The sequence below is a fragment of the Sus scrofa genome, chromosome 11 (genome assembly GCF_000003025.6).
Source record: "Sus scrofa isolate TJ Tabasco breed Duroc chromosome 11, Sscrofa11.1, whole genome shotgun sequence".
In the NCBI taxonomy this organism is placed as follows: Eukaryota; Metazoa; Chordata; class Mammalia; order Artiodactyla; family Suidae; genus Sus; species Sus scrofa.
In genome coordinates, this window is record NC_010453.5 from 59,137,359 (window position 1) to 59,150,194 (window position 12,836).

At 34.1% G+C, this 12,836-nt stretch overlaps 1 long non-coding RNA gene across 4 annotated transcripts in view; it reads left to right on the forward strand.

Moving 5' to 3' along the window:
- Positions 1 to 12,836, forward strand: part of LOC102164643 — a 238,359-nt gene that overhangs the window by 195,446 nt on the left and 30,077 nt on the right. For 2 of the 4 annotated variants that reach the window (XR_306286.3, XR_002336722.1), the window contains exons 5-6: positions 5,845 to 5,937; positions 6,013 to 6,101. The exons of 1 other annotated variant lie outside the window; for it this stretch is intronic. This is a non-coding gene — a long non-coding RNA (uncharacterized LOC102164643). The remainder of the gene's footprint in view (positions 1 to 5,844; positions 5,938 to 6,012; positions 6,102 to 12,836) is intronic. One more of the 4 variants, XR_306289.3, reaches the window with a different exon arrangement.

Genomic DNA, 12,836 nt, shown 5'->3' on the forward strand with positions numbered 1-12,836 from the left:
ATCCCTTAAAATAAAATAAATTTATACTTTGCTTACAAAGCAAGATCCAGCTGTACACAATACACAAGAAACAAATATAAAGCACAGTAATCCTAAAAGACTTTTAAAAAGACAGGTAGTGATAAACCAGCCAAAGTTCTGTTAAGAAAACACAAACACTTCCTTTCCCTCAGTGGACGCATGGGAGGAATTGGGGAAACTAACGCCATCAGAAAATAAGAGAAGGTCATCTGAAAAGGAAGAGCCAGGGCAACTGCAAATTTGTAAACTCATCCCATCTTTTTCATTCGTGCTCTATATACTTGCAGGACAAACAAACAAAAGACAAAGAAATTATCTTGAAGGCAGCCAGAGAAAAATGAAAAATATGCTCTGTCCCTTTTTACTCCTTCTTCATGCCATCAGTACATTTGCTTTTTTCTCCATATTTAATGTTCAAAATAACTGAAGTTTAATAATAATAATTCACAGTGCCAGTTAGCTAGTATATATACTCATTTTTACTAAGGAAACTATTCAAAGGGCCTGTATTATATTGAAGAATGTTATTGTAGCCTATGTCTAGAGTCAGGGGAAAATTCAAGATTTTCCATTCTTTACATCTCAAAATATTGAAGAAGAGAGAGATAGGACTTTTTGTATATCAGACAAAATTCAGGGGATAGTTTCTTAAGTTATAAGGGGTGGGATGTTAGCAGGTAGTTATTAAAATGTATGTTAGAGTATAAATAGGTCTTTGGGGTTTGGAAGACTCAGGGGTAAGCATATAGTACTTACGGACTCAACAGAAGAATGATAAGCTTTTGTAATAGTGTCATTTTCTGTAAAGACAAAAGGGGAGGGTGTTTGGAGGTTGTGAGAGAAGGGATATAAGACGGTCATGTTGCACAGTTCCGGTCTGGCTCAGCAGGCTAAGGATCCAGCGTTTTCACTGCAGTGGCTGAGGTCCCTGCTGTGACATGGATTAGATCGCTGGTCCAGGAACTTCTGCATGCCATGAGTGAGGTAGAAAAAGAGAGCGAGAGAAGAAAAGAAATGGACATGTTGGGTGTAGGGAGAGAGGTTTTCATCATTGTTATAATTATCAACACTTTTATGAGTATCCTCATCGTTTTTCCTTCTCATCATCATTCTTCCTTACTGAAAATTAGCTTTCAAGCTAATTTGAAAGGGTGAAAGATGGGATAAGCTTTCAACAATAAGGTTTTATTTATTAATTTAATTCATTTCTGCTATGCTATTACTTGCAATTTCACAAAGAATGCAACTTTGTTACAGTTACAATTCTAGTCTTGTTGATTTTTAGACCTAAGATGTGTTCAGGCATTATTTTGTTGTATAGCATTTACTTTTAATAATTATGATAATTTAGTAATTTTAATGTGATATTTATAAAACAAACTAGTAAAGGTTCAGATTCAGATTCAAAAAAAATTTAATTTTTGACTTTTTATTTAAACATAAAATTGACAGTTCTGTTTTCAGCCTACTGAAATAAAGAAGCTATTAAAATTGGAAACTTGCTGATATTTCAGTTCTATTAATAGTTTAGTCTTTGGTTCAAATTACTTAATAGATTTTCAATTACTTCGGTGTAACATGAAATTTCAGCAATTTTTTCCTTCTAAAATTATGTAAATCATAATAAATTCTCTTGCACTCCTGTGACATATTATCAATATTCCTTTTACCATTTAACTTCATATACAGAATACCAGGACTAGTGATCAATTATCATATCGATCAACTTTATCACATTTTATAACTTTTATTCAATTCTTGAATAGCCTGCTAGCTACACACACAAAGCTTAGATTTATGTTAAAATCTTTAAGCCATTATTGTATTACATCATAATACAGGGTGAGGTTCTAGTTTCTGGGGATATTCACATACAATATCCAATCAATTAGATCAAGACAATTTTTATGATTTATAAATGCAAAATGTTGCCAGAGTTAAAATTTTCTCATTGAATATGCCCTAATAGACTATGAATTTCAAATGTGATAACCTTAAAACTGATTTTGTGGTGACCAAGAAAAAGCATTTTGTGTATGTATATATAGAGAGAGAGAGAGAAAGAGAGAGAGATTATGTATATATATACGAACACACACACACACACACACACACACACACATATATATATATATATATATATATATATATATGGAGAGAGAGATGTATATTCTTCAGAAAAAAACCATGTTTTATTTTAACTCAGCTCCCTTTTTTTAACCATCTAGGTAGGTGTGGTCCAATTTATAGAGCTTCATTTACTAGATCTGGGTTTTGTTGCCATATTAGAAGTAAATCATGAACTAAAAAGCACTGTTCTTGAAGACTCATAATGCTAGAGTCTTTCATTTTATTTCATATTTATGATAATGGTTTCTTCAAGAGGGTATGTTAAGCTAATATTTTGAGAAACCATCCTTCAGAGTTCAATCACCAGGACTTCCTAGGTAACAATTTCAAAATTTCAGAATAAAACATTCACTGCTGAACTTTCTTTAGTTCAATTATGATGAGAATACATGTAAAGCTAAAATCCAGCCTAGGGAAAAGGAAGAAAACCCAAATTATTATTGCTATTTTATTTTTCTCTCAAGCATCTTAGCCTAAAGTTGTAGATGGCTGCCATAAATGATCTTTTCCCATCGTCTATGTTAAAGGTTAGAGAAGAAAAAGGCCATCTAGTAACAGATGGGTTTGCCTCTTGTTACTTTAAAAGACCCTACTGCAACTCAGAGAGGTCCTCAGAGAATGAGGACTTTCTCTGACAGCATAATTTTCCCAGAATCAAATTCATTTTGAGCAAAAATTGCCACTCTCCAGTTGACGGGTCACGGGTGCAAACAGGACCACAGAGCATGATAATCATTCCCCACAGGTGAAGGCCCAGCTGGAGAGTGAACAGCAATGGTAACAAGACGAAGAGCTTCACCACTAAAATTCCATCAGAGAAGTTATTACTGTGTTTGGCTTTATGGATTCTGTCAAAGAGAAATGACTTCAGCTGCTACTGACTGCTAGCTGTAACCCCTGCCACTTTTGTACAGAGGCTAGCAGATCAGCTTGTTGAAATTTCAAGAGGCTGACTCAGGGAAAAAGAATAATAGTACCATGGAGTCTTTATCTGAGCTGCATCAGGACTTTCAGATAATTAAATATATAGTCTGTGTTTATTTTCTAGTATAAATCCAATCTGAAAAATTCCCAAATGTATATATTTCCCATTTGGCATGATACGACTTCACAATTTTATAAAACCTGACTAGTAAGTAAATATTTAAACCTAAAAGAGAATTATTTTCTCTGTGGTAGGAAGGGTGTTTTTTTTATCTCCCCATTTAATCAGTACCATAATTATTTCAGAGAAAATAGCAAATAGTCACAAGTCACTTTTTTGTGTGTAAAGTTTTAAAATTCCTAATTAGAAATAGATATAAGAACATTGCAATTCCATTAAAATTATACATACAAGGATCAATATACACATTCTTTTCCTCACATTATCCTCCATCATGTTCCATCACAAGTGACTAGATAAAATTCACTGTGCTATACAGCAGGATCTCATTGCTTATCCACTCCAAATGCAATAGTTTGCATCTACTAACCCCAGACTCCCAGTCAATCCACTCTCTCCCTCTCCCCCCTTCGACAACCACAAGTCTGTTCTCCAGTCCTTTCTGCTTATATCTTATGATCTTTTGAAAAAATGTTTTGAGACAAAGAAAATAGCTTGCTTATATAAAAAAAAAAAACTATCATTTACTGTAGCTATGGATTAAATCAGCACATCTAGATTTAATTAATACTATATGATGAAAGCACACTACAAGGAAATCTAATTATTTAGCTAAACTTATTACTTATACTTAAAACAAGAGGTTAAGGTAGATTTATGTTCCTGGAGATAATGGCATAGATACTTCTTTGCTAAAACACATGAATTAAAATATTTTCTTACATTCCACAGGTTGTCTTTTCATTCCATTGTTTCTTTTGCTATATCAAGCTTTTAAGATTGATGTAGTCCTATTTCTTTTATTTTTGTTTTCATTGCCCATGCTTTTTGTATCATAGTTAAAAAATTTTTTGCCAAGACCAACATCAAAGAGCTTTTTCTCTATGTTTTCTTCTAGGAGATTTTTGGTTTCAGGTCTAACATTTTTTTAAATTAATTTTTGTTAATGATGTAAGATAGAGGTCCAAAGCATTATTTGGCATGTGAACATCCAATTTCCTCAGGACCATTTATTAAATAAATCATCCTTTCCTCATTGTGTATTCTTACTTCCCTTGTCAAATATGAGTTGACTGTATATACCTGGGTTTATTTCTGGGCCCTCCATTCTGTTCTACTGGTCTCTGCATCTCAGCAATTTACAGATTCAAGGCAATCCCTATCAAAATCCCAATGGTATTTTTTATAGAAATAGGAACAACAATCCTAAAAGTTCTATATAACTACAAATATCCCAAACAGCCAAAGCAATCATAAGAAGGAAATACAAAGTTGGAGTGATCACATGCGGTTTCAAACTGTCCTACAAAGTTTCAGTAATGAAAACATTCTGTTAGGGTTAGGGTTAGGGTTAGGGTTAGATTCCTTACCACTGAGTCACAAGGGGAACTCCTGATAACTTCTGAGTATTCAAAATTAGAATTAAAAATATAAAGCAAACTTGGTTAACTGTATCAATCTGCCCTCAATTACAAACTTAACCTGAATGTTTCTAATAAATATACCGACACCTGCTTTTTGCATCAGTAGAATTAAATTCAGATATGATAACTTTATAGAGGGAAGCCAAAAACTTGGAAATGACAACAGTAATAAAATGATCCTAATTTCATTCAAGCTGGAAATGTTTCCCCAAATGGCTGAAAGTAGTTGATAATCCAATTCATTCTAAAGTTTCAAGTTGCAGTCATTTGTCAGTTCACCTCTAAATTGGTAACTTATAATAGTTATTTTGTTTGGGAGGCTAGGTTTTTTTTTTGTTTTTTTTCCCTTGTTGGCTTCATTATGGATCTTTTTTTTTTTTTCTCACCAAAAAATATTTCAGCAATCAAAGACTGAACTATTCCAGCTCCAAAATTATTAGTCGTTTCACTTTTCCAATAGCACAAAGACAATTACAAGCTCTCATCAGCACCATCAGTGATTTTGGTAAGAAACACAAGGATATCTTGAAAACTAAAACGTACGCTTACTCCCAACCCTTTGTGTGATAATAATTACTAGGTAAATTGATATTTTAAAAACTACTAATACACACTTTAATGAATAACCATTCCAGCTGTAGATCAGTGCAAAATTTAGTATTACCATGAAAAACGGAGGAACAGAAAAAAACTTCATGAATTGACAAGGATAGGTTATATAGTTGTCAGTTGTTTTAGATTCATGACAAATGAACTCAAAACTCTAATAGCAGAAACCTATCAAAATATTAGTTGTGCCTTTGATTCTTTATAAATTCTATGTCTTTTATCATGAATAAATTTATGATTATTTAAATCATAATTATTTTCATTATTTCCCACTATCAGGCCTATATGGGCCACTGAGCAGTGAACATTTTTACCCCCCATCCTTATCCCCAAATCTTCCTTTTACTGAATATTTCCATGGTGAAATAACAGTCGAAAGCATAGTAACACAGATATGCCCTTATTCATTCTACGTCTACTAAGGAAAAAAATATACAGGAAATTCTCTCAAAATAATTCTTTTGAAAATGTGAATTTGTTTCCAGGCAATTGATATATTACGGAATTACTTGAGAATAATCCAATGTGTCTGTTTGTGCACGATTTCATCCATAGAAACATTAAATTGTACAAGAAACTGTATCTGGCTGACCTGAGAGGAGTGAGAATTCACAACATACACAAGCAAATGCCATAATCCTCTACCAGGTACATCAATTCACCACAATGTGTTTTGAGCCAGACTATCCATATGTGCTGCTGCAACTTTCTGTCTAATTTCAGATAACTGTTCTTCCACCACTTCACCATAACGCAAAAGATACAAGTGCTCAGAAGCCTATTTCTATAACAAACTACAGTTTTTATTCAAGGTAAGATGTCACATACATTATAGTACAATATTTATGTGTTTCTTGGCAAGTCAACATGTCTGAAATTTACTGTGCTACATTTTTTATTAGTTTATCTTTTTTTTTTAAGTGTCACTAAAAAGTTTTAGTGAAGTTTTGACTATTTTGCCCCAGAGCCATTTCCCCCGTGAACCTTTGCTTCACTGTGCAGTTTTGCATAGCTTGGTGATTTTCAGGGATAAACAGGTTGCATTATAGCAAAGCCAAATATGTTTTATTCTATGGAGAATATAGTCAAAATAAGAGAAATAAAACATAGTGCTAGAAAAATCTAGGCACTCTTCAATGATGACATTTCATATAGAGTTAAACACTGTCCAATCTCAGTTTAGTTTCCTTGTTTCTTTCTGGATTGGAATTTTATTCCTATGATGTATATAGTAGCTGTTCATTTTGGCAAACAAATTTTGCAAAAATCAGAACTTGGCCTCTAAAACCAAACCAAAACAAATTAAAACATGTTTTTGCAAATGTGAGATCCAGCCTATAATATTTGAGAAGCTGTTCATGGGTCCTAAAATTACATTTGTAGTTTGAAACCCAAGACTAATTTTATCTCAGTGTTACTCCCTCTTCTCAACTACAAGCACTCATGTAAAAAAAAATAATCCCATTAGGGAATGTTCACTGACTGTTGGAATTCCATGATAGCTAAGTCTTAATTGAATATTATTATGTCCTGTTCACAGTGAACTATTTAATTGCTCTCTTCGTCTACAAACCTTCTCTTCTACAGTACCTGAAACAAAGTAGTGCAGAAAGACAAAGACCAAGGGAACAGGTTGGGATCCACTTTAGTTCTACATCTTAATGTCATAAACTAAGGTACAGGGATAGAAATACAAGGATAGTTTTCAACATTCGAGTCCTAGGAATATGATATAAACATTCATTATCAATTTACTTTTTCACTGACACTGAGAGAAGACATAATATTTTCATCACAAAATGTCACCATCATCAATGGAAAATGATAATGAATAACAGAACATAAGTGAGAAATTTTAAGTAAAAACAAAATATAGAAATATTTTTTAAATGGAAGAACTTGTGAGAAAATCTTATATAAATTTCAGTGAACAAATCCTAAGTTTTGTGGGAAAATATGATTCCATTTTTTCTTTCATTTAAGTCTTTTTCCAAGTAATCAAATCACCTCATTCCCCTCCCCCCAATAACATTCTTTGAGGTGTTTCCTTGTGTTCTTTGTCTCAAATAATTTATTCAATTAGACAATATTAATTACTTCTCAGCAAAAGAGGAAGTGAAGGTTCAGAGAAACCAAGGAAACCAGTAAGTATCCTGAAACTGAAAAAGATGCACCAGGAGCTAAAATGCATCTTTGGGTTGTAAGCTCTCGGGGTCAACATGTGGGGATTCCCTAGGCTGATTTGGGGAGATTTATAGTGAAGTAAATAAAAATGCAATGGGAAAATTAAGTAAAAAAGATAACATGACAAGTTGCATCCAGGCTGCATATGGTCTTCAATGACATGTTTAGGAATTTTTTCATGTACCTGTAAGGAATTTCAGTCATGTACAATAATCTCTGAAATTAACTTAGTTTATAGTTTAAAAATATTAATTATCTCAGAGTAACTGAAAATGGGACCTGTCATATGAAATGTTATGAGAGGAGGCTAAAGGGATACTTCAAGGAAAAATTGTAGTGTAGAAGACTTTGCATCCTTTTTAAGAAATGGTGAAAATTACTACAGTTTTGACTGTAAGCTAGAGAAAGTACCAAAAATAAATTTCACGGAATAAGCAGAAGTAATTAACCTCAAGCTTGAATGAATCAGAAAACTAGAATAAATTCATAAATCAAAACAAACAAAAAACAATACCAAGAAACAATGACTAAGAAAAAGAGAGAATGCAAACATATGCATCAAAAAGAGAAAGGTGCAGACTGTACAGACTTCTTTTTCTCCTCTGATAGGTCCCACTTCCTCATTTTAAATGAGAGGATGCTTTAAATGAGCATCCTCTCATTTCAGCAAGGACTGACCAGCTAGAGACTATATCTCTCAGCCTTTCTTGCAGCCCTATGTAACTATATCCTTGAACTAAATCCTTGCAGATGATGGGAATGGAAGTGGTATTTGCAAATGTTAGGGTGTGTTCTTAAGAGAAAGAAAATGTCCTTCTTTCTGCTTCCTAAAATGGAAACTTAATGAAAAGCCTTGTCTGTGTGGCATCAGAAGGGATGACAAGACAATGATACAAAGGAGAATGCATCCCTGAATGACTTTGTATAAAAGAGCTCCCCTCATTTCTGTTCCTTGAGACCCTCCCTTCCACATTCTAGCTTCCTTAAGCCACTGTTAAGCTGGTATTTGTTAAACAGATAAACCAATATCAAAGTGAGGAAGTAATAACATTACTAATATGCATACAATTTTCAAAAGTTAAAAATAAACTTTTTTCTAACATTTATACTTGACTTTATAAATAAGCTATAATTTTGTTCAGTTAATTTGTTTACTGGTTTTCTATGTTAGACTATAGTTTTTGGAAAACAGAACACAACAAATAAAAGCATCTGATTGAATTTAGCATGTAGATTACAAAGACAATTTAAGAATATAATCCGTGTTATCACCATAGTTACTGACCTTATTATGGATAATATGTCTGCTTAAGTTTGCATTTGAAATTTTCTTTGAATTTCTTAGCAGAGAATTTCACTACAAAGGGTACACTAATTGCCTACTGTACGATGAAAAAACAAAGACAAAAAATGACACAAATAAAATACTCCCACATCTGTAACTGATAGTAATGGAGGTCAAAAAGACCTCAGGAAAATGATGATGCCATCATATGCTCTTAGATGAGCATTCCTTTCGTTTTCCGCTCTCTTTCTGTCTCCTGCTTTTATGTCTATGTGAAGAAAGAATCTAAAGAGGCTAGTTGAAGTCACCTTAAAATGAATACTTTAGTGAATTTCTTATCTTTCTTTAAGGATATTTGTATTTAAGTCTTTTTCATCTCTGTTTGAATAATGAAAGACATGCATTGCTAAGAAGAAGGGCACAAACAGTGAACAGTCAAATGCTATGAGGCAAGACAGTCATCTCTGCTGTGATCTCCAGAGTGAAGTGGACACATCAGCTCTCCACCCATAGCCAAACCACATCCTTTTATTCTTTTTAAGTACACATCCTCTGATTTCTAAGTACTTTGCTACTAATTGTTTCTCTGTGACTCTCTGCTAAGGACTGCCCTTGAGCTAGAGAACTGCTATGCTAGCAAACCTCATAAGCAGGAGGTACATGTGTTGGAACTCTGCCAAGCCACAAGTTTGCTAAGCTATTTCCCATGCTCTGCTCTCTTTCTTTCACTTCCTTATCAGTCTTGAATCAAGCACTTCCTTAATTCCCTTGAATGTGAATTCTTGTTTAAGACCTGCTTATGGAGAACCCAACCTAAGACAACACCTCTTTATATCTCATGCAAGTACACACACAGCATGCATGTACACACGCACACACACGCACACACAGAACAGATGATAATAATGGTACGGCAACATAATTATGACTAAGTCCTATTTTGAATAACCTTGGTTTATCAATTTTAGTAGTAATTTATTCCATTTGAGGCAGTATTTCCAAAGCACTTTCACCAATATTATTTCATGTGATTTAAACAAATAATTGTTGTTGAACTCAAGTTTGTTTGCCTGATGCACAATGAAGCCTAACAAACAGAAAGTCAGAATTTGGAGCAGAGAAAGGTTTATTGCAAGGGTCAAGCAGGAATAACTACGTTTCATGATGATGAATGAAAATATCTGATATTATAGATTAGGAATCAGAGATGTTATACAGTTGTAGGATTAGTTCTTTTGACTGTGCATTTTTAGTGTTTATAGCATCAGACACTATTAATTGAAAATTGACTAAGAATAGCCATGACTAGTAAGTTGAACAAAAATGTGTAAGTACCTTATCTTATGGACAGTTTTTCCAGTGCACTATCTATTACATAATGAGCACAACAGATGGAGTAATTAGAAGAGGGAGCCAGTTTTGTTTTTTGTTTTTTTGTTTTTCTGCTTATTTGTTTCATTTTGTTATTTTTAAGAAATATCTTCAAAACATGTAATATATTTCTTTAAGCTTGCATAGCTGTACCTAATAGAGGCTTTAGATTTGGATCACTTTGGTACTTATTAAAACTTGCTCTTTATGACTGAGTTGTGTTTCTGCCCATGGGGAAGATTTTGGTTGATGAATAATGTAGATATACAGTGCAGGGAAGAGGGAGTGAGGAGGTCAAAGGGCAGAGAAAATTTTTATGTTTAAACTTTTGTTTTGCCGTAAAATATAATTTTTATTTCACAAAATCAAATAAGCCTTTGTAGAACTGCTGAGCTATTAATATTGAGTGATCCTGCCTGAAGACCAGCGGGGGAGGTAGTATTAGGGTAGTGAAACCAAGCAGGAGCCTACGGGCCCTTCAGGGTCCTGCTGGGCACAAAAGCCTTTCTGTGTCCCCTGTTTCTTATTTTCAAGAAATAGGCTAAATTCAGCCTCCTCGACCTTCCCTGAGTTCCAAAGGGCAGATTCAAACATTTACATATGGAATTACCATATAATCCAGCAATCCCACTGCTGGGCATATATCCAGAAAAACTTTCATTGAAAAATATATATGAACCCCTATGTTCACTGCAGCACCACTCACAATAACCAAGACATGGAAACAACCTAAATGTCCTTTGACACATAAATGGATTAATAAGATATGGTTCATATACACAATGGAATATTACTCAGCCATAAATAAAGAACAAAATAATTCCATTTGCATAAACATGGGTGGAACTAGAGATTCTCATACTAAGTGAAGTCAGACAGAGAAAGACAAATACCTTATGATATCACTTATATCTGGAATCTAATATATGGCACAAATGAACTTATCTACAGAAAAAAATAAACAAAAAAACAACGACATGGAGAACAGATTTGTGATTGCCAAGGGGTAGTGGGAGAGAGTGGAAAGGCCTAGGAGTTTGGGGTTTGTAGATGCAAACTACTGCATTTGAAGTTGATAAGTAATGAGATTCTGCTGTGTATCATAGGGAAATGTATCCAGTCACTTGTGATCGAACATGATGGAGGATAACGTGAGAAAAATAATGTATCTATATGTGTAACTGAGTCACTTTGCTATACAGAAGAAATTGACAGAATATTGTAAATCAAATATAATAAAAACAAACAGGAAAGTGGGCAAGTTCTCATTGTGGCTTAAACTTAACTTGGCTAGTATTCATGGGGATGCAGATTCAATCCCTGGCCTCACTCAGTGGGTTAAGGGTCCAGCATTGCCATGAACTGTGGTGTAGGTCACAGATGCAGCTCATATTCAGTGTTGCCATGGCTGTGGCATAGGCCAGCAGCTGCAGCTCTGATTCAATCCTTGGCCTGGGAACTTCCATATGCCATAGGTACAACCCTAAAAAGCCCAAAAAAAAAAAAAAAAAAAAAAAGTGAGGGAATGCAAAAACAAAGAAAAAATAGTCAAGAAATAACAGTATAGCAATAAAGCAAGGTCCTAGTTCCTCCTCAACAGATACAGATAACAATATATCTTTGAGTAATTCTACAGGAACTAAGACCCCACCCAGGTAGAGGATGGCAACTTCAGGCTGAGCACCAGATTCCTGGAACACCATCCCGCTACCTTAGCACCAGCCAATCAGAAGAAAGTCACACATTCTGCAGAACTCACCCCAAATTTTGCTTTTCAAAACTCTTCCCTGAAAACCATGAGGGGAGTTTGGGGTTTTTGAGCAGCAGCCACTGGTTCTCCTTGCTAGACCCTGCAAGAAACCTTTCTCTGCTCCAAACTCTAATATTTTGGTTTGTTTGGTCTCACTGTGCACTGGGAACATGAACTTGTGTTTGGCAACAGTAGCAGTACTGGGTTCAGGGCAGCCAGCCGGGCAGCTATCCAGGATGCAATCCATACATCACTCCAATAATTTACATATATGGTGCCTGTAAACTCAAGGTTTCACAAGTTATTCCTTACAGTAAAATTAAATGACATGCCTTCTACAAAATAGTCTATGCCATACAGTATAAATTAAACTAACCTTCTCCGTAAGTGAAAGTCTATTTCTGCTAAGCAGTTTTTAAACAAGTAATAAGGTACAAGTACCAGACAGTCTATAATCAACTGAAGTACTGTCATGGAGTACATGAAGCTGATTACCAAGGATAAATTGGTAATGTTACCTGGGCTTCTAGACTTTTAATCTACCCATCTAAAATCTATGTGTTCTGTGATATCACAATATAAAAATAAAAACAGAAAAAGAACTAATGAAGGGTGGTAAATATCTTAAATTGACATACAATAGCCCTAGTAAATATCTTTTTTAATTGATTGAAAATTTATTTCCACAAATATGATGTCTTTCCACATGGGTATAACACACATATTCCAGGTACCAGGGAAAGAAAAATAGGGGACTTAAAAAAGTAAACACAATTTAGGTGTTATTTTCAGAGTATATAGTTAATGTTACATGCATAAAGGAGTAAAACTTGTTAGTAGAAAATCAGTTTCTTGTTTCTAAAATTTGATTTCTTAAAGTTCTAAATTTTGGAAATACTAAACATACTGCATTCTAAATTTTGAACTATGTATTACTTTAAATTGCATTTATATTAC